The following is a 21407-nucleotide window of genomic DNA, read 5'->3' on the forward strand; positions in this document are numbered from 1 at the left end:
ACTACCTGACTTACACCTGATTCAAGTGCTTGATGATTAGTTGAATCAGGTGTGCTTATACTGGCTTAGATCAAATAAGTGCAATTGCAGGGGGTACCACACATCCAAAGTAAGACAACATGCCCTCAAGAAGATATAGCAGTGGTACTCAAACGGCATACCTGGGGTGCCACGACTGAACAACGATGGGCATGTTGCCACTCACTCTGATAAGGGCATTACAACCGAAAAGGTGGTGTGTGACTTTCATTTAATTGTTTCACCGAATTGCTACCACCATAATCAGGTTTTCAGTTTCCAACCCCCCCCCCCCCCCCCCCAGACAATTGACCCCTCCCCTCATGCCCCCCTGAAAAATGTGCTTGTCGTGAGAGACAAAAAAAAAACTTAACACTGGGTGTAACAATGTTGTGACTCTACATGCATTACATATTAGCTCAAATGTAACTAACAGGTTAAACAATTTACTGGCTAATGATAATGATATAACGATGTGGTGGATGCTCTTCATTTGGTTTGTACGGTCTTGTTTGCTATTAGGGGTGAGGTAAGATCTATTCCACTGCTTGACAAATGGGCTCGGAGAGAAAAGGTTAAGCGACGCTCGATTCATCAGAGGGGCTCGGGATTGGATTGTTTGGTGTTTGATAGCGGATATGTCCCATAGCGTCTAGCTGATCTTTTCTACCCTGACAGCTCCTTATTATGCAAGATAATGGAGCCCGACTGAGCCGAGTGCTGTTTGCTCCGTTGATTGGAGCCCTTAGTCTAATGACAAGGAAGGACCAAGGGTCAATGTTTGATAATGGCACATCTTCATTTGACCCGATTCACATAGGCGACATGAGGCTCGCTCTGTTGGTTTTGCACTCACCCACACACCTACTCCCTGTTTCTCTCTCTGTCTCTCTCTCTCTCCATTTCTATCTCTTTCTGTCATACACACATTACATTATCTTTCTCTCTGTCACGCACACGCACACACACGCACACAATTAACAAACAGAACCTTTTGGACTAATCCCAGCGCTGACAGGAACAAACAGGAATGGCCCAGTGACAGATCAGTCACAGAGACTGATTGGCTTTGCCGTAGCTAATAGATTACTACCTCCATCGCATTACTATCAAGGATTTAGAGCTGCAGACAGTGTGTGTCGATACGTTTCAGTAACAAGTTTCTAGTAGGGCATTGCCTTACATTTGCAATTTACATCAACCTGAAAACACAGGATGGATGAAAGCAACATGGTGGATGTCTTTGCTTCACCAATCCACCCCTTTCACAAGTCAGTGCAGCTCAAGGAAAGGAGACGAGGAGAGGAAGTCACTTTATTCCTTATTGATATTCACCCTTGAGGGACCCTCCCTCTCTGTAGTGACAAAGCTGTTTCCTTTTCCCCCACTAACCTGTTCTTAGCGTTCACCCCTGAGTCTCAGCCTTGACGTCTAATTTTTAAATACAGGACGTAAAGGGCAGGCAGTGGACACAGCTTGGCACAGGACTTATGCCCTCTCCGCATCCTAGTGGTTTACCGAACAGAGAGTGTGTGTGTAGTGTGTTTAATGGTGAAAAAAGGGGCCCGCAGTGCGTAAAAATGCCTGTGCGCATTAATCTCTGTCCCTGCTTTCAATCTTTTTTTTAAAATGAGCGATCTTTCCCTACCCTTCGTTAGGGCTAACGTGTGTGTGTGTGTGTGTGTGTGTGTGTGTGTGTGTGTGTGTGTGTGTGTGTGTGTGTGTTGTGTGTGTGTGTGTGTGTGTGTGTGGTGTGTGTGTGTGTTGTGTGGGTGTGTGTGTGTGTGTGTGTTTACTGTGAATGCGAGAAAGAACAGTATCACAATTGTCTGATTCACAATATGTAAATGTTGTCTGTCTGTCTTTTTAGGTGTATGTCTTTAAGGGTGTGTGTTTTTGTGAATTTGAGATAGCATATTGTGACAATGGATGTCCTCAAAGTCATGAGCATTTTGGGATCATTTGTGCCGCAGGTTCACCAGAGACCCTTTTTTTACCCAGAGAGGGATGAGCTGAGGTGGGCCGAGCTCACATTGTTACGCAGCCTCCCTTAGACAACAAACTTTACGATTACTGCCGCGGGATATCAAGCTCCATTCAATCCCCAGCTACGTTACAGACTGTCCTCCCTGCGAATGCCACTTTTATGAACAAGATGGCTGACTAATTGTTGTTTTTTTGTTGTTTTTTTGCTTAGCATCAACGCTGACTCATGGAATTGGGCAAGCTGCTCCTGATGAGGGCGGGCGGGCGACCGTGCCCTTCTGTCTCTGTCTGTACGCCATTTATATATAACCTGCGCAAGCAYGGAGGAGTATTCTGAGACTTGTGTTTCCTCCTTGATGTACACCGTGTCCTGTGAAAAGCGGGCACGGCGCCACCGATCAAGAATTTTTGACATTTACATTTGAGTAATTTAGCAGGCAGAGCAACTTACAATCGGTGAAATCGACTAAAGTCGGTGAAATCACAGTCATTGTAGTGCAACATGTATTGTTATTGTTACGTGGTACTTGGTTCGGGTTACTTCTGTGCTGTAATTGTAATACCTGTTACACTCTACTTACAAAAGCAATTACACGGCAATAAGAACACTGTGAAGTAAAGTGTGACTCGTAACACTCGGTTACAATTTGATCACTTTCCGCAGGGTCGACAGAAAGAGGACGCGATCACATGGTCTTATGTGAAGTTAATGCGATAACGTGACAACATGTAAAAGCAACGTGTGAAAACGTGAAACTGCGCGTGAAAGCGTTTTGAGCACGTGAAAACACGAATGCTAAATGTCAACATTGTCATACCAGAAACTACACGTGACAACATTGGAACGTAATTCACGAGTAGAACTGCAAGTTCGATTTTCACGTGAGTAATCTTACTCCTGAATCACAATGATAAATATAATTGTTTTTCTTGAGTGTATTTTTAACCAAGCTGAGATTTTACTTTCAAGTCCACAAACATGGTGTCGTAGTAGGAAGATCAGAATGCCGTGAACCAAGAGGTTGTGAGTTCAAATCCCAAGTGAGAACATTGAATATAATAACTGAATATAATAACTGTATATACAGTGGCAAGAAAAAATATGTGAACCTTTTTGAATTACCTGGATTTCTGCATTAATTGGTCATCAAATGTGATCTGATCTTCATCTAAGTCACAACAATAGACAAACATAGTATGCTTAAACTAATAACACACAAATTATTGTATTTGTCTTGTCTATATTGAATACATAATTTAAACATTCACAGTGTAGGTTGGAAAAAGTATGTGAACCACTAGGCTAATGACTTCCCAAAAGCTAATTGGAGTCAGGACTCAGCTAACCTGGAGTCCAAACAATGAGACGAGATTGGAGATGTTAGTTAGAGCTGCCTTGCCCTATAAAAAACACTCACAAAATTTGAGTTTGCTATTCACAAGAAGCATTGCCTGATTTGAACCATGCCTCGAACAAAATAAATCTTAGAAGACCTAAGAAATAAGAATTGTTGACTTGCATAAAGCTGGAAAGGATTACAAAAGTTTCTCTAAAAGCCTTAATTTAAGACTAGGGGGCGGTATTTTCGTTTTTGGCTAAAAAACGTACCCATTTGAAACGGCCTATTTCTCAGCCCCCGAAACTAGAATATGCATATAATTGTCAGATTAGGATAGAAAACACTCTGAAGTTTCCAAAYCTGTAAAAATGTTGTCTGTGAGTTAAACAGAACTGATATTGCAGGCTAAAACCTGAGGAAAATCCAATCAGGAAGTGCCCCTGTTCTTGAAACCTCTCTGTTCCTATGCATCCCTATTGCKRATATAAAGGGATATCAACCAGACTTCTTTTTCTATGGCTTCCCTAAGGTGTCAACAGCCTTTAGACATAGTTTCAGGCTTTTATTTWGAAGAATGAGCGTGAACGACCACATTGCGTAAGTGGATAGGTGGGGMCTCTCAGAGTGAGTTGTGCGCAAAAGMGAAAGGCAGCCATTGTTACTCRRGGTCCTAGTGAAAAGCCAACTGTCCCGGTTGATATATTATCGAATAGATYTTTGAAAAACACCCTGAGGATGGATTATAAAAAACGTTTGACATGTTTCTGTGGACATTATGGATATAATTTGGAATTTTTATCGGCGTTGTCGTGARCGCTATTTCCGGTGGATTCCTGGGCATAACGCATCAAACTAACGGAGGTATTTGGATATAATAAATATCTTTATGGAACAAAAGGAACATTTGTTGTCTAACTGGGAGTCTCGTGAGTGAAAACYTCCYAAGATCATCAAAGGTAAACGATTAATTTGATTGCTTTTCTGATTTWCGTGACCAAGTTACCTGATGCTAYGTGTACTTAWTGTTTTGTCGAGCGATCGATAAACTTACACAAACGCTTGTATTGCTTTCGCTGTAAAGCATAATTTCAAAATCTGAGACGACAGATGGATTAACAAAAGGCTAAGCTGTGTTTTGCAATATTGCACTTGTGATTTCTTGAATATGAATATTTTCTAGTAATATTATTTACCTGTGGCGCTATGCTACGCTATGCTAGTCAGCGTTTCTGATGACAATTATCCCGGATCCGGGATGGGTGGTTCAGAAAGGTTAATGTTCATCAGTCCACGGTAAGACAAATTGTCTATAAATGGAGAAAGTTCAGCACTGTTGCTATTCTCCCAAGGAGTGGCCATCCTGCAAAGATGACTACAAGAGCACAGCCCAGAATGCTCAATGAGGTTAAGAAGAATCCTTGAGTGTCAGCTAGAGACTTACAGAAATCTCTGGGATATGCTAACATCTCTGTTGACAAGTCTACGATACGCAAAACACTAAACAAGAATAGTGATCATGGAAGGACACTYTGGAAGAAGCCACCGCTGTCCAAAAAAACATTTGCTGCATGTCTGAAGCATGTCTGAAGCATGTCTGAAGCATGTCTCTGAATGTTCCACAGCGCTACTTGCAAAATATTCTGTGGACAGATTAATCTAAAGMTTAGTTGTTTGGAAGGAACACACAACACTATGTGTGGAGAAAAAAAAGCATAGCACACCAACATCAAAACCTCATCCCAACTGTGAAGTATGGTGGAGGGAGCATCATGGTTTGGGGCTGCTTTGCTGCCTCAGGGCCTGGACAGCTTMCTATCAATTCCCAAGTTTATCAAGACATTTTGCAGTAGAATGTAAGGCTACCTATCCACCAATTGAAGCTCAACAGAAMTTGGGTGATGCAACAGGACAACAACCCAAAACACAGAAGTAAATCAACAATGGCTTCAACAGAAGAAAATACACCTTCTGGAGAGTCCAGAACCCGATTGGAATGCTGTGGCATGACCTCGAGAGCGGTTCACACCAGCCATCCCAATAATATTGCTGAACTGAAACAGTTTTGTATAGAGGAATGGTCCAAAATTCCTCCTGACCGTTGTGCAGGTCTGATCCGCAACTACAGAAAACATTTGGTTGAGGTTATTGCTGCCAAAGGAGTGTCAACCAGTTATTAAATCCAAGGGTTCACATTATTTTTCCACCCTGCACTGGGAATGTTTACACAGTGTGTTCAATAAAGACATGAAAACGTATCATTGTTTGTGCGTTATTAGTTTAAGCAGACTGTGTTTGTCTATTGTTGTGACTGAGATGAAGATCACAAAAATGACCAATTTGTGCAGAAATCCAGGTAATTCAAAAGGGTTCACATTCTTTTTCTTGCCACTGTATAAACATACACAATGTAWTAAATTATGTCAAAGTGTGTAAAATATGTAGGTTCAAAACACTGCGACTGTGTGACCTTATGGGAAACGACACATTTTTGTTTGCAGTGCAACAGCTGTGAAATCTCGTGAAAAATATCCACATGTAAAATTGTGTGTTTTTTCCCGTAAGGGCCTTGTCTTGGGATATTCCAATCAAGTGAAAGAGACTTTGTTATTTCTTTAAACAATCATCTTTATTCAATATCGATTAATTATTACAATAATGAGGGCTGGTCGACACCACCTACTATTAGTTCAATAATAATTGTTAACCATTAATATCAGTGGAAGTGGAATCCTCAGCTCAAAGTCGAGAATGCCTTTGCGTCGTACTGTAGTCACACTGATACGTTTTACTGGCCTGCACTAGTATTCCTCGGACGTGGCGCTACAAATCAAAGCTGATAGGCCCTATAATGCAACACAAATCTGCATGTATTGGTCCGTAACGCTGTCAGATGTAATCGGGACGGATTCATTTGTAAAGTCAACTGTGCTGTCAAGCAGCTTGGACAGAAAGGCAACGGCATGCGGGCGAGCGGGGAGGGAGGCGGGAAAGTTGTAACACTGAGCCCCGCGTCGATGATGTTGCGCTGCAGCAGAGGCTGTGTTACAACCTCTCAGAGAAGGCAGTAACCAGAATAATCCAAGTTAGTGAGTGGCACCGTCAGTTGGTAACATTGTATTAACATGTAGTTAGATAGTAACATCTTTGTAGTGACATGGTAATATAGTTTATCCGCTTAACTGTATTACCATGTCACAACAAAGGTGTTACTTTGTAACTAGCAGTATATGTTACAACTCTACAACCTTATGAAGGGGCAAGTTCCATTGATACCCCCCTTGCTGGTTTATATTTTCGAGAAGAGGCTGTTGTCTGGTCTCTGTGATTTACTGCATGCTCTTCTCACAKAGGCATGCTTTCCATGTGAGACGTTCATGAGGAAGAGTGTGTGCATCCCTGTGTATGTACTCTACAAAACCACCACAACACTGCTTGTTGTAAACTATAAATATGCAAGGTATTTTTTTTAAAGCCACTGTCATAAAATGGCACCAAAATGCCCAATACAATTTGAAAAGCTTCTGCTGAATGTATAGTATATAGCAGTATAATACAGTACATATTAATATACTAGTATAGCACAGTACATGCTAGTGTATATAGTAGTATAGTGTATATAGTAGACCGGCCTTGTGTCCTCGGAGGCAAACGTTAACACTGTCTGACCTGAAGCCCATCTCACCTCCACCACACCTGGCCTGACCCCCTCAGTCTGTCCCTCACAAGGCCCACGCATCTCCCCTCTCAGCTTAGGCAGAATAGGGAGCACCCGGCCGCCATCTTTTGGATCAAATTAACAATTTACTGCTGGCACGCGCAGGAAGAAAGAAACAGATGGGGAGAGGGGGAGGAAGGTGAGATATGTAGACAACAGGAACATGGAGGAAAGTGTGTGTGTGTGTGTGTGTGTGTGTGTGTGTTGTGTGTGTGTGTGTGTGGTGTGTGGTGTGTGTGTGTGTGTGTTGTGTGTTGTGTGTGTGTGTGTGTGTTGTGTGTGTGTGTGTGTGTGTTGTGTGTGTGTGTGTGTGGTGTGTGTGTGTGTGTGAAGAAGAGGAGGAGTGCCATGCAGAGTGTTGTGTCCCAGGATCAGTGAAACGTTTAGAGATAAATGGAGAGAGAGAGGTGTGTGTGCGTTTGACAAATGGCCGTCTTCGGCAGTGGGTTGCTGGAGAGAGCCAGACTTGTTAAAAATCAGCCTTCTTTGTTGGAAACCTCCCGGGATCTTTCCAGAAGGCGAAGCAGCAGGCTAATGCCGAGCACTGCCCCCGAGCCAGAGTAGAACAGGGAGAGAGCGAGAAAGACAGAGGCCAGGGAGGAAGATAGAGAGACGGGGGGGTGGGGGTTGTGTGTGCTAGAGAGAGAGAGAAGGAACTGGTAGAGAGAGGGAAAATTCTAGGGTGGGAGAGAGAAGGGGATAACAGAGAGAGGGAGATGTTTGGCAGGGAGATGGGGGGTATCCTGGGAGCGACAGTATAGAGTGATAGAAGGGAGCTAGCAGAGGGAGAGAGACAAGGGAAGAAGAGAGAGTGGACTGAGTTTAATGGAGCTACTGCAGGAAACGCCTTTGAATAATGTATTGTTGTTTAATATGCACACTTCAATATGGTACAGTGCATTACCCTATATCACACATGATTTGTCACTCACAAATGTAAGATGTTAGAAAATAATATGCATATAGAATGCATATTACAGTTCTATTGCGGATGGTATAGTGTTTGCCAAAACACATGCTGTAACAATGTGTATTATCCAGGTAGTTCCAGGTAGATTGGGTGAAAAAAAGATATGTAAAAGGGAAATTTCATTTGCCGTCAAATGATCTGTCAGGTATAACACTTAATTTACATAACATTACATTTATCTGATTTTTAGGAATCTGAAATCATTTTAGGCGGATCAATATGAAATGAATGTTCCACACTTTAAAATCATTAAAAGGATAGAAGACAATCCTTGTCTCCATTCTCTTCTGTACATAATAGAATCCCAGCGTCTTTATGATATCCCATTTGTACACAGTATTCCAAGTTATTAGGTATTTTTTAGCTCACAGCATTAGTGCACAGTGCACCGTATTCCTCAGTTTGCTAACAAGCATTGTGTAAATGGCATTAGCCGGCTGAAGTGAGCATAATGGGAGCTCGGACAGATTTATGCTGTAGGTGCTGCCAAGCAGCCTGGAGCAGCTGGGTAATGTGGGTGTAATTGAGAGTGGGGGAAAAGCCCCTCAGGCTGACAGGTCTGCCACAATGCACTGCACTGTTTTGGTGCCATGCAGGCTTTTCCAGTATAGTGTTGTGCCTCCTGACATATTGTAGGTGAGCCTACAGTTGCAATACACTGTAATAGTGACCCTTTGACAGGCGAAGGGAAAGAGGTGGTGCACTGTAAATCCTCATAGTAGGTTTTCTCTCTACAGGCATGCTATTCTATGATCAGTTTGATATGTGTGGCAGGGTGCCATTTAGTCAGCATAACCAATAAACCAGTTCATTTGCTATGGTTCTTGCCCTTGTTTGGTTAAGTTAAGGCTGGTTTAATTTCCTCTGGTGGTGCTCAGGCATCCTCAGTTAACCGCTGCAGACACAGGTGKGCTTTTTCCCCCGCTGACAGCTTCAGGTTGATTTTCAACAGTAAGCACCATTCTGTCAGGGTGGGAGGCTTCAAATGGAGCTGTCAATTTGGAGAAAGAAAGAGAGAGACGGGGAAGGAGAGCGAGAGAGGGATTGGAGGAGAGAGAAAGAGAACTTGGAAAGAGAGCAGTCTGGAGTTTCAGCCTGTCATAACCGCCGTTCGTCAACGTTACACCTAAGCAGTGTTGATTAGGAACGTCCGACCCATTGGTTGAGCGACACCGCTCCACTCAAGCTGGCAGAGTCCCGGCCGTCTTTGACTAAGAGCAGACGGTCGGACAGTTCTCCGAGATCCTTTAGATGACCGACACTCATCAATTATTGCTGCCTCTACACTGTCCCCTCTTATTACTTCATCAAGATACTGACCAATTCATCAAACCCCCACAAGCCCCCGAGCTGTCATAAAGAATACGGACAAGAAATCTCTGTCTACAGCCTCAGGGACAGATGTCAACCATTTTGAAAGATGCCATTTGTTTGGAAAGTCATGCGTACCGCGGAACAACCACCTCCTCCTAAACACAGCGAGGGCCGGTGCTTCTTGTCCTTGGTCCAGCATTTATGAATCATCCCATTCCCATCGCCAACAGTTCATGTAAAGTTATTTTTATGATGAAGACCACAGTTGGACGAGAGCCCCCTTGAAATGCTTGCGGGTGAATCACTGCTCTTGGTGCCGAGTCGCAGTCTTTAGTAGTGGAACTCTGAGAGTTTAGCTGTGGCGATTTATCCCCTGGTGAAGTACTGTGCCGTCTGATGAAAACCGGTGCTTCTCCATGTAGCATGCCAAAGTGCRCGTCAACCGCAAGTCCTCGCTTTTGCTCTCTCGCTGGCCGCCAGTTGCCGCCACTCTCCTGGCTTACACACTTAACGAACGAGGGAAATGATTTGTTCTCCAGCCACATGGGTCAATGAAATGGCAGTGCCAGGCTTAAAAATATGACTGTTGACTAGGCATGTTGCCCAATAAAAAACACTTTTGGATTTCTAGTGGAACTCCCCATGAAAGGAACAATGAACACGGCAGGACAGTGAGATGGTTCCAAGACATGGGCAGGCAAAAGGATAGGGAATGGTATAGGGAAACTGACTTAGGGACCGACAACCGAATGAACAAAATCAGAGAAAAATCTGAAGTAATCCTAGTCCCAGACAGGGGTACTATTTGTTTACCTTGACTGAAGCCTGAATCTACATGATTGCATATATTTGGGTTATTGTCTATACACAGATAGCAGGTACCCCCCCCCCCCCCCCAGTGCCTTACACACAGGAAATCGAGCGCAAACCTTGACAAATAGCACGGAAATCAAATCAATGGTTGACACAGACGCAAAAGAGATTCACATCTGCATTGCTTGCTGCTTGGGGTTTTAGGCTGGGTTTCTGTATGAGCACTTTGTGACATCTGCTGATGTAAAAAGGGCTTTATAAAGACATTTGGTTTGATTCACTGGGTTAGCGGCACAATCCAAGGGAGGTATCGACAGAATTGTTCCATAATTCTAGTGTTTGCTAATTAGCAGAAGATGCTGTTGGGTGATGTGTACGGGGAGTAAATGGGGCCTCTGTAATTAGTTTTGGGCCCTGGAAGAGGATAGATGGGAGCAATCTACAGCCACCACCCGCCACATTTTACTCTAAAGGCATTTCTTCATCCTTTACTTTAGACTTTTATCCTATCGGCCATTATCCTCGTCCCCGTGAAATAACTCCGCGAGGGAAGCGCTTCTATTAGGTATTTTTCATTTCTTCTATTTTTTATTTTTTCATGACTCGTTCAACCAGTTATTCAACAAGTTATTCCTTACTACACAAGGACTTCTCGCTTAGCTTGCTTCTAAGAAATGAAGTGGGGCCTTGTTTCGATGTGTCACGGTGGAGAACTTCAGTCAGGTCAGGAGAGAAGGAGGGAGAGGGCCAGAGCCTACTGGATCAATGCAGTAATTAGAGCAGTGGCAAGACAGGCAAGCGAGAGGCCAGGCTGGAATATCTCTTTCCTTCTCCCCTGAGGGATCATGGAAGGATCTTTTCAAATGCAGGACTTGTGATTCTGTGCGTGTATGTATTTGTGACTTTGTGTATTGATATCTTTGGTTTATCATCAACCACAAGGATCTTAGTGTGTTTGAGAAGCTGTATTGAAATGGAAAACCAAAAAGTGTTGCATTTGGCCCCATCTTTCTGGGGTTGCAGGTAACCAATTGAATATTGGGTTTAGCAGTAACCGAGAGCACGTACGTGAGCGGCTGTTTTGAAACCTTCACGTTAGTGCTCATGGGTTGCTAGTCAACAAGAGTAATGACATCTACAGGTCAGTCTTCCTGGTTGAATTTGGCACTTGCGGTTTCAGTGCTAGCCAGTGGCTGGTCGTCTAGGAGGCTTATGTAGCCAGCAGAAGGTCAAGTTAAATGTCACTCTTTACTCTGCTCTTATAAACAGAGGGCTATGGGGGCCGCCTCGCCCTCTCCACATCAGAGAAAACAAAAACCGACTACGGGATAACCCTGCTTAGCAATCATCATTACAAACAACACTCCCAGACGTGCGCACACACACACACACACACACACACACACACACACACACACACACACACACACACACACACCACACACCACACACACACAGACACACACACACACACACACACACACACACATACACAGCTGTCCCCTCGACCTTACAGCCTCTGAAGACAGTGAGCTGAATAAACCCATCACTGTCCACTGCCTTGTAAAGCAGTCTACTGTCCAGAGGCCAAAGATCACATCATGAGTGCCAGTTCTATAGCAGTAGAGGAGAAGAGAAAGAGGGGGAGGGGAGGGGAAGGGAAGAGAGGAGGGGAAAGCAGGCGACAGGCGTAGGGAGGGGGAGAGAACAGTTGAGGGGAGCAGGGAGGAGAGGACAGGAAGGGAGAGCAGTCGAGTGGAGAGGAAAGGGGGAGAGCACAAGGTAATTACTCCATTACATGAAAGAGACCTATGTCTATGCCAGTTCAATGGGTAATTACTTCATTACATGAAAGAGACCTATGTCTATGCCAGTTCAATTACAGAGTGGGACAGAGAGATGGTTAGAGAGAACTCTATAAGAAACTCAAAGGTCACAGCTAATGTGTGGGAGATAAGGAATAAATGGAGGAGAGGATGATGGACAGGAAGAGGAGATTAATTCATACACTTTGTCCCCACACACACCACACACACTTTCTTCCCACATACAAACGTGTTTCCAATAAAGATGGAGCAGAATAAACCAAATATCAGAAGAGGTGAAAGATACTAAGAACCGGAGGTGTATAGCAGTGTTTTTCACAAGTAGTCAGTCTAATAGAAAAAGTAGCCAGCCAGGCGCCCCCGGGTTCGACATTTTTTGCTGAAAGAGCTTTATTTTGGTGGCGTCTGGTACATTCTAATGCCTTGATCCCATCTGAAATACACAGCAAATTATTCAATATTTCCCTCCCAGATTGGAAAAATGTGTTGTGGTATTGTGTAGAAAGACATTAAATTACAATTTAAATTACTGAAAATGTATGAATTCCGTGTATTGTTGATTGTTTTGGATTTTGTGTTGATCTAAGCCTACAGTGAGGGGGGGAAAGTATTTGATCCCCTGCTGATTTTGTACGTTTGCCCACTGACAAAGAKATGATCAGTCTATCATTTTAATGGTAAGTTTATTTGAACAGTGAGAGACAGAATAACAACAAAAAAATCCAGAAAAACGCATGTCAAAAATGTTATAAATTGATTGGCATTTTAATAAGGGAAATAAGTATTTGACCCCCTCTCAATCAGAAAGATTTCTGGCTCGCAGAGTTTGATTGCTTCTGTGGACAGGTGTCTTTTAWACAGGTAACGAGCTGAGATTAGGAGCACACTCTTAAAGGGAGTGCTCCTAATCTCAGTTTGTTACCTSTATAAAAGACACCTGTCCAAAGAAGCAATCAATCATTCAGATTCCAAACTCTCCACCATGGCCAAGACCAAAGAGCTCTCCAAGGATGTCAGGGACAAGATTGTAGACCTACACAAGGCTGGAATGGGCTACAASACCATCGCCAAGCAGCTTGGTYAGAAGGTGACAACAGTTGGTGCGATTATTCGCAAATGGAAGAAACACAAAAGAACTGTCAATCTCCCTCGGCCTGGGGCTCCATGCAAGATCTCACCTCGTGGAGTTGCAATYATCYTGAGAACGGTYAGGAATCAGCCCAGAACTACACGGGAGGATCTTGTCAATGATCTCAAGGCAGCTGGGACCATAGTCACCAAGAAAACAATTGGTAACACACTACGCCGTGAAGGACTGAAATCCTGCAGCSCCCGCAAGGTCCCCCTGCTCAAGAAAGCACATATACATGKCCGTCTGAAGTTTGCCAATGAACATCTGAATGATTCAGAGGACAACTGGGTGAAAGTGTTGTGGTCAGATGAGACCAAAATMGAGCTCTTTGGCATCAACTCAACTCGCCGTGTTTGGAGGAGGAGGAATGCTGCCTATGACCCCAAGAACACCATCCCCACCGTCAAACATGGAGGTGGAAACATTATGCTTCGGGGGTGTTTTTCTGCTAAGGGGATAGGACAACTTCACCGCATCAAAGGGACGATGGACGGGGCCATGTACCGTCAAATCTTGGGTATTTGACAATGCTTAAATCACATCAGGAGACCATTTTTGAAGTTTGGAATAATTCAGAGAAATGTAGATGTTTTTGGTGTAGTTGCCCCTAATTCAAGTGTGCATCTACAGTAGCTACAAGCTGTTGTTTAGCAGTGTACATTAATGTGGATGCTACCATGATTACGGATCATTCTGAATACATTTTGAGTAATGATGAGTGAGAAAGTTAGAGGCATAAGCATACCTCCCCTGTTATTGTAATGGTGAGAGGTTAGCATGTCTCGGGTATGATATTTGTGCGTCTTTAACTTCATCACTTATCATTATTCACGATTAATTCAGGATTATCTGTAATCAAGGTAGTATCCACATTAATGTAGAAGTCTTTAGAATCATATTCTATTCTTATTTACAATAAAAGTGACTCCAGGGGCCTCCCGGGTGGCGCAGCGGTCTAAGGCACTGTATCGCAGTGCTTGAGACGTCACTACAGACCCGGGTTGGACCGGGAGACCCATGAGGCGGCGCACAATTGGCCCAGCATCGTCCGGGTTAGGGGAGGGTTTGGCCGGGATGTCCTTGTCCCGTCGAGCTCTAGCTACTCCTTGTGGCGGGCCGGGCGCATGCACGCTGACATGGTCGCCAGTTGTACAGTGCTTCCTCCCACACATTGGTGCGGCTGGCTTCCGGGTTAAGCGAGCAGTGTGTCAAGAAGCAGTGCGGCTTGGCAGGGTCGTGTTTCGGAGGACYCATGGCTCTTGACTGTCGCCTCTCCCAAGACTGTACGGGAGTTGCAGCAARAGGACAAGACTGTAACTACCAATTGGAGAGAAAAAAAGGGGATAAAAAATGTTAATAAATAAATATGTGACTGCAAAATGACACTACATTATTTGCCATTCATTTCTATTGGGCACAAAATAATCTGAAACACAACCAAAACAAACAGCAAATGCATCCAACAAGTTTGTAGAGTCACCAGCTTGATGTAGTCATTGCGTGCTACTTTTGACTACTTTAAAACAGATATAAGTGAATTTGTCCCACTTTTGGTTATGTACATAAAAGTGCTTTCATTTCTAAACGGTTCACCGGGATGGATTAAAATACCCTCAAATGAAAGCTGGCAGTCTGTACTTTAACCTCGTAGTCATTGTGTCATTTGAAATCCAAAGTGCTAGAGTACAGAGCCAAAACAACAACAAATGTGTCAGTGACCCAATAGTRTTCTTAGGTCCAAAATAAGCCCATAGAAACGCATTAGGCTTATTTTGGACAGATTTTGGCGAGTGAAACCTTTCGTCTCGCTTTGCCTCTTCCTCTCTGCTGCGTTTCCCTGTCATCACTCGCTCTGTGACTGACCGGCGCCTATCCTATCACTAGGTCGTTAGAAGATGCATACTCATGTTCATTCTAGTAGGAGAGGGCTCGATGAACTAGCGAATTGAAACTTTAAAATGAAAAGTAGCCTAGTTAATATGAAGTGGAAAATGAGCTGGCTGAAAAATGAGTCTAACCAGCTGATTAGRCGACAGCCATTGCTAATGGAAAAGACTGTATAGAGGAGATGGAGCTCTTTTGCACCTATAGATTGAGAAATGAMGGGAAAGCCAGAGACAGACAGAAAGGAGATTAAAGTTACAGAAACGGGTCGGGATGAGTTCACAACATAATTTAGGCTTGCTGACGCTACATTGACTTTTTCAGCATTGGTATGTTCCTGTAACCATCGTCTTTCGCTCAGGGGGGCAATGGAGGGAGGTGTGTGTGTGTGTGTGTGCGTGCGTGCGTGCATGTGTTTGTTGGGGGGATACCTCGCTGACAGATTGATTGCACCGTGATTTGGGCTTTTCTCTCACTCAATCACTCGGTGACAGGGGTGCATTGTCTCGTACCTGTTATCATTTAGCAGTCTCTGGCTTTCATTAAGGAGGATTTTGATTCATTATGGAGAATTGTTTGTAAGCTAGATCTGGACGGAGAAAGCAATTTGCAAAGGAAAACATGGGCGCGCACCTGATTGTCCTCAGCCCCCAAACAAAACAAGCGAGTAATACACGCAGGAAATGCAAATTCAGGTTATATGATGTCTTTGTGATACACCACACACAAGCAAACTTTCCTCGTAATTGAAAAAAGTAATTTCCTATTCAGATGTGAATTCTCAATAGTGCTTGGGAGAGTTCTATTTATGTCCCCTGAAGGCAACCAATGAAAAACATGCCAGCAACACAATAGACACAACTTTTTTTAAGGTATAGTTCATGTATATTGTTTTAGCTTTAATTGTTTTTAACCGATAACAAGCTAACAAACTTAAAAGTCGTTTGAATGAAACAACACTCTAGGTCGGAAATGAGCTCTAACTTCAAAAAGTGAACAATCCATTTAATACACAACCAAAATCAGTACTTTCACTTGATACAGTTGTGCTGCCTGTTGCCCTTGGGGCCCCTGTACTCTTTTTAGCAAATGTTATCTGCGATTATAACACTTTCTATGAAGTGCATTTAGATCCCATTTACATCCCATTTTTTTTAGAACAGCCCCGTGGCTTCTTCTGTTGGCCTTCGTCAGTGCATACAGGTAGCAGAGGATTATAAAACGTGTTGTGAGCATGCAATACAGTTTATGGCTCCTCATAACAGCTCATAGCCCCTCTGGGCGCAAACAGTCAGCTAACCGAGACGCCAGTGCCACTGAGCCACAGGGGTGTGCGTGTGTGTAAATAGGAACCACTACTGCGGACCCACCCGTCTCCAAGCCCCATAACTCTCCGAAAGCTAGCAGTACAACTGCTGACACTGTCTTGAATGTTTTGTTGTGTAGCTTTCACTGTAAGCTGATCTATATTGGTTTGTGAAGCAGTGGCTAAGGAGTATGGAGATAATAGAAATGGTAATATCTCAATGATGGATATTGGACCACGACTCCCTTCTCAATGGAGATGTCGGTTTGAGGCTCGGGAGAGGCAGGCAATGAAAACCAATCGCTTTGTCCTACCAGATAGCACGTAATGGATTTGTGTGGAGGCTTGAGTGCAGGATACATGCAACAAGAACAAAAAAAACTAAGCCCCACTTTGGTATCTGCTTTGTGTTTCCTTCTCCGAACCTGCTGCTTCCCAGTTCCAGGACCCAAGTCCTTTTAGCACAGATCTATTTTTGAATAGGCGCTCTAATGCACAATGTGGATGAACTTAACCCAGCATTAAAGCTATTGATTACCTCCTCCCAAGTAGCCATCCACAGCATAACATGCTCAGATTACCCGGGCGCTCGCGGAAGAAGCGTTTGAATTAATTTCATTGTGGAGAGAGAGGTGTGGCCGTGGACTTGTAACAATGTGGACATAAGCGGGAAGACGATACCCTTTCCATTTTACAGTAACGATGAGGCCGTCTTTGTGGCAATAAGGTTGCGTGCAGGCAACGGGGCTGATGGTAAAGAGGGGCCGCACCCCTCTTAAGCCTCCCTTAGCTCTTCTACCACACCCACACCCTCTCTGTAAACCCTATCGACCACCTCCGTGCCCCCCAGATTCCTCTTATAATTAGAGAGAGATGCCTCACTCCAGGGCATATGATGACGAGCAAGGAGGATAGCTTGTTTGCTTCTAATTGCATTTGCAGAATGTTTGTCAGAGTTAAGTGATTATAAAGGCCGGAACCCTTTGACACACCATGCTTGTCTGTTGGTTTGCTGTAATGGACTTTTCCTCGGTCTTCTGCAATACAAGTGGTGATGGATAAGTGTTGTACAAGCGGCGTTGATATTTGGGGAATGTTGGCCTGCTAAGGGGCATTAAAGGGCATAAGGCACGTGTTGTACCAGTATTTCAGATCTGCTGACATTTTCAGTCACTGCTTAGTTTCTAAGCAAGGATGCTAGCTTGGTACTATCCTACCACATTTAACCTGCAGAGAGTTTGAAAAATGTTCTGTTCTAACAAAAAGTATAACCTCTATGTCCACTGCCATTTCTAGAAAATCCATATCACAGAACAATTATTACAGAGGTGAAACACCAACACCTGTGAACATTTTATCCACTTGTGAGCAGTGTCATGGCTTGAATTATCATTGGGCAATTAATCAGCTAGGAGAACTGGAACTAGCCTATCGTTTCATTACAAATTGAACCGAAATCCTAACAGATCAGCAACTCGGCACTCTGGTGTGAATTTCCTCCTCAACACTTGATCTAKGACTTTCTTTTCTGATAATGCCCCCTCTCCCCCAGATGATCCTCTTCCCAGTACACTGTAAGTACATGCTTGTGTCGTTATTACAGAGGGACAGTCATTCTTATCCTTAGTCATCCTTWTTTGTTATGCTGTACGCAACCTCACTTAGAATGTCAGACTGCAATGCTGTGACGCACTGTGACACTATTACCGTGTCAATGATGCGTGTGCAAGTCTGTGCACTGACACACACAGTACTTTACAAAGCCAAGTTCCGATTAGGGCACACTCAAGTTTCTCACTGGAGCCCAAACCAAGCTTGATCCACCCAGCCAACTATTTGCCCAGAGGAAAGCTTCCACCGAGGGATGTAAAGTCAGCCATGTAACATTTGTAAACGTAATATTTAATATTACATTTGCAAACCAGGAAGACTGTGCAAACCAGATTTGACAGTCTTAAAGGGATATCTGAGTGAGACGGAGGAAGTTTTGCGTCTGCCATGTAAATGTGAAGACTTGATTGATGGTTCATCTTGCCATAACAGGATAGATTGCGGCTGAGGAGTTTAGTTGACCCTTGGCTCTCCATGAGAGTAGGCCTGTGTTTTTAGAATGTCACAAGACATTACCAATAGTGGACTGATTCATGGTTAAAGTCATTGGCGCACTCAAAATTACAGTCAGATGTAGAATGCTTCTTTATGCTTCTGTGGCCGCCAGTACCAGGCCTTATCCACGGCCTCGGAGACTGTTAAACGTTTCAGACCGTGCAGTCCCGGTGCCCCATGCTGTCTCCCCCAGGGCACTAGGTAGTGGAAAGTGCAGCATAAATGTGCTACTCTGGCTCACTAATTAGCAAGAGCTTGGGTTTCTGGACTTCTGCATTGGCAAGAGGCCAGGGTCAGGCTGGGTAGATACCTGGCTTTAGGCATATCTCTGTATGCAGTGCTACTGTAGTAGCCATCTTGTATTTTGAAGCTACCTCATCAGCCACTATTTCGATATTGATCATCTCTGGCCAAGTGGTACTGTAGGAAATGAACACCGGTTCAATTTACATTCGACATGATGGCTGTCTTTTTACCCCACTTCTTCCTAAAAAAAATGTTTTTAAGACTTAACCTGTACTGGTAACTGAACTAGCATGATGCCTCGTGTTACATGCTTTACAGCTTGTGTGAGTATCTCTACTCTTGTATGAGTAGTTGTATCTCTCCTCGTAAACAAATACGTGTGTGTCTGCGTCACCGCCGCAAACACACAGACTGGTTTTAATGAGAGTATGTACACTGTCCTCTGCTTGTTTGTGCTGTAGGCACCACTTTCATTACCTGGAAACGTATGGCCCTGTGAGATTAGAAGTAGGGTTGAATGGCGGGAACCCGGTTACCGAGGTTTACCGGGATTTGCTGTCCAAAACCACTCCCTTATCCCAGGATAAATAACTGCGAGAAACCGGTAAATTTATAATAAATGATTTATATGAGAACAGCATGGCGTGAAATTGAACTGTTAAATGATTTGCAATGTCTAAATATGGCTTCTCTACGGCCTCTGCATGACGAATCAACGCACAGGGTGGGGACAGATAGCCCATCTCAGTATGGAGCTCAGTTCACAATGCATGTAGACCTATCTCATCATGGTAACTTTTTTTATTGTGACAGAGAGGCCTACATTTTCTGCAGCATAGCCTATGCTACAGTAATATAAAGACCCAAATGTGCYTCTAATTTACCCATCTCCATCTGGCATTCGGGGGTCACCTTGTGTTTTAATTGTAAAGATTTTTTTACCTTCTTATTGCTGCTGCAGAGTTTTAAAACCGCTTATCACTCAAATATCATTGCTTTAAATCAGTGCACGCACGAGCACTCCCTCGCAGCGAGCACTCTCTCGCAGTCTTTCTCTCGCCATCAACTCCATTCAAATTGCATTCAAAATAGATAATCCTGTTCTAGATTGATATATATATATCCCTGTATATAGATGTCCTAGGCTACCTGTTTCAGGTAATACTTTCAATGCAGTATTAGCCTTATATTTAGATAATTAATGATGGGTTACGCATAATGCACGTCTAAATTTTAGCCTCTGTCTCTTGCGCAATACGCAAGCGCATGTGCTCCACTGGCCTCTCCTTAAAAAATGCTCCTTAGCTCTTGGAGTCCCATGCAGGAAAAGCTAGAATAGAATAGCAGTTCTTATACCAATACAATATTCGAAGAGGGACGCTCTTTTTTGCTGAATGTTAAATGTTTTACAGCAGCCAATAGAGCTCCAGGGTAGTTTGAAAGAAGAGCAAACACGTGATGGCGGTAGGCTGTAAGTTATTTATTCAGACCCGTAACCATTCAATCTTCGTGAAGAGAAGTGAAAGCCTTCTGCATCTAATTCTAGTCCTATATTATCCAAGGATGTCATAAGAATGATTTAAGATCAGGACAACTGTTGAAAGTGAGGAAGGAATGAAGCAACAATAGAGAGAGAAAGAGGAGGTAGGCTAATAACATTAGGGGAAATATTATGAAAGGTATATATGGGGCAAAGACGAGACGTGTACATTTGGTGTCCGAAGGCCATTCATTTAACGTAAATAAATAAATATGTATAAATATAATATTAAATCACTCAACTCTTACCCTTCTTTTGACCCAGCAATATTTGTTGCAAACTATTAAATTAAGGGAGTTATTGAGGTCTAAAGTGTCAATGTCCTTCAGTGGTACTGTCCGGGTTAAAATTCTAATTTTAACACAAAAGTGTTTTTAAGATTTAGAAATTCATCCCAAAAATATAAATTAACACCCATGGCATAATTTTGTTAGGGTTTGCAACAATTTATAGAATAAAGGGCGACATACTGTATCACTTGAATAACTTTTGTCCGGACTTTTGCGCATCATCAATGTCATTCAGTATATCAAATGTAAAAAGCCATTTTAAAGCATATACAGTGTGTGACATCACAAGGAAGACCCATTGAAGACCCTCTATCAATGTGATGTGGTGAGTAAATCTCTCTGAAATATTTGATGATTTCACCTTTTCACTCTAATTGTAWCGGCTGTCGTCGGTGGAAGAAGGTGAGGACCAAGGTGCAGCGTGGTAAGTGTTCATGATGTTTAATAATCATCAAAACAGAACACTGAATAACAAAATAACAAAGAAACAACCGAAAACAGTTRTGTCTGGTGCAGACASACAAAGACTGAAAATAACCACCRACAAAACCCAACAGAAAACAGGCTACCTAAATATGGTTCCCAATCAGAGACAATGACTAACACCTGCCTCTGATTGAGAACCATATCAGGCCAAATGAGAAAACCAACACAGAAACACAAAACATAGATAACCCACCCAACTCACGCCCTGACCACACTAAAACAAAGAAAATAAAAAAGAACTATGGTCAGAACGTGACACTAATAACCTTTGTAACAAAAACGGATGTCCTTCAGTACAACACAGAAAACACACTTTTCGTGTTATTATTTTTAAAAAGCTATATTAAATATGAAAAGTAAGGATAACTTTATCACTTTATACAGGTGGCCAATGAACTGCCTGTTAAATAGGTTTATGTATGAAATCCGTCTTTC

At 43.2% G+C, this 21407-nt stretch overlaps 1 protein-coding gene across 2 annotated transcripts in view; it reads left to right on the forward strand.

The window, feature by feature from the left end:
* The window catches only part of LOC111973141 (phenylalanyl-tRNA synthetase 2, mitochondrial), a 127580-nt gene that overhangs the window by 79972 nt on the left and 26201 nt on the right, over positions 1–21407 (forward strand). The gene's annotated exons all lie outside the window — the stretch shown is intronic.

Source organism: Salvelinus sp. IW2-2015, linkage group LG14, assembly GCF_002910315.2.
Source record: "Salvelinus sp. IW2-2015 linkage group LG14, ASM291031v2, whole genome shotgun sequence".
Classification (NCBI taxonomy): domain Eukaryota; kingdom Metazoa; phylum Chordata; class Actinopteri; order Salmoniformes; family Salmonidae; genus Salvelinus; species Salvelinus sp. IW2-2015.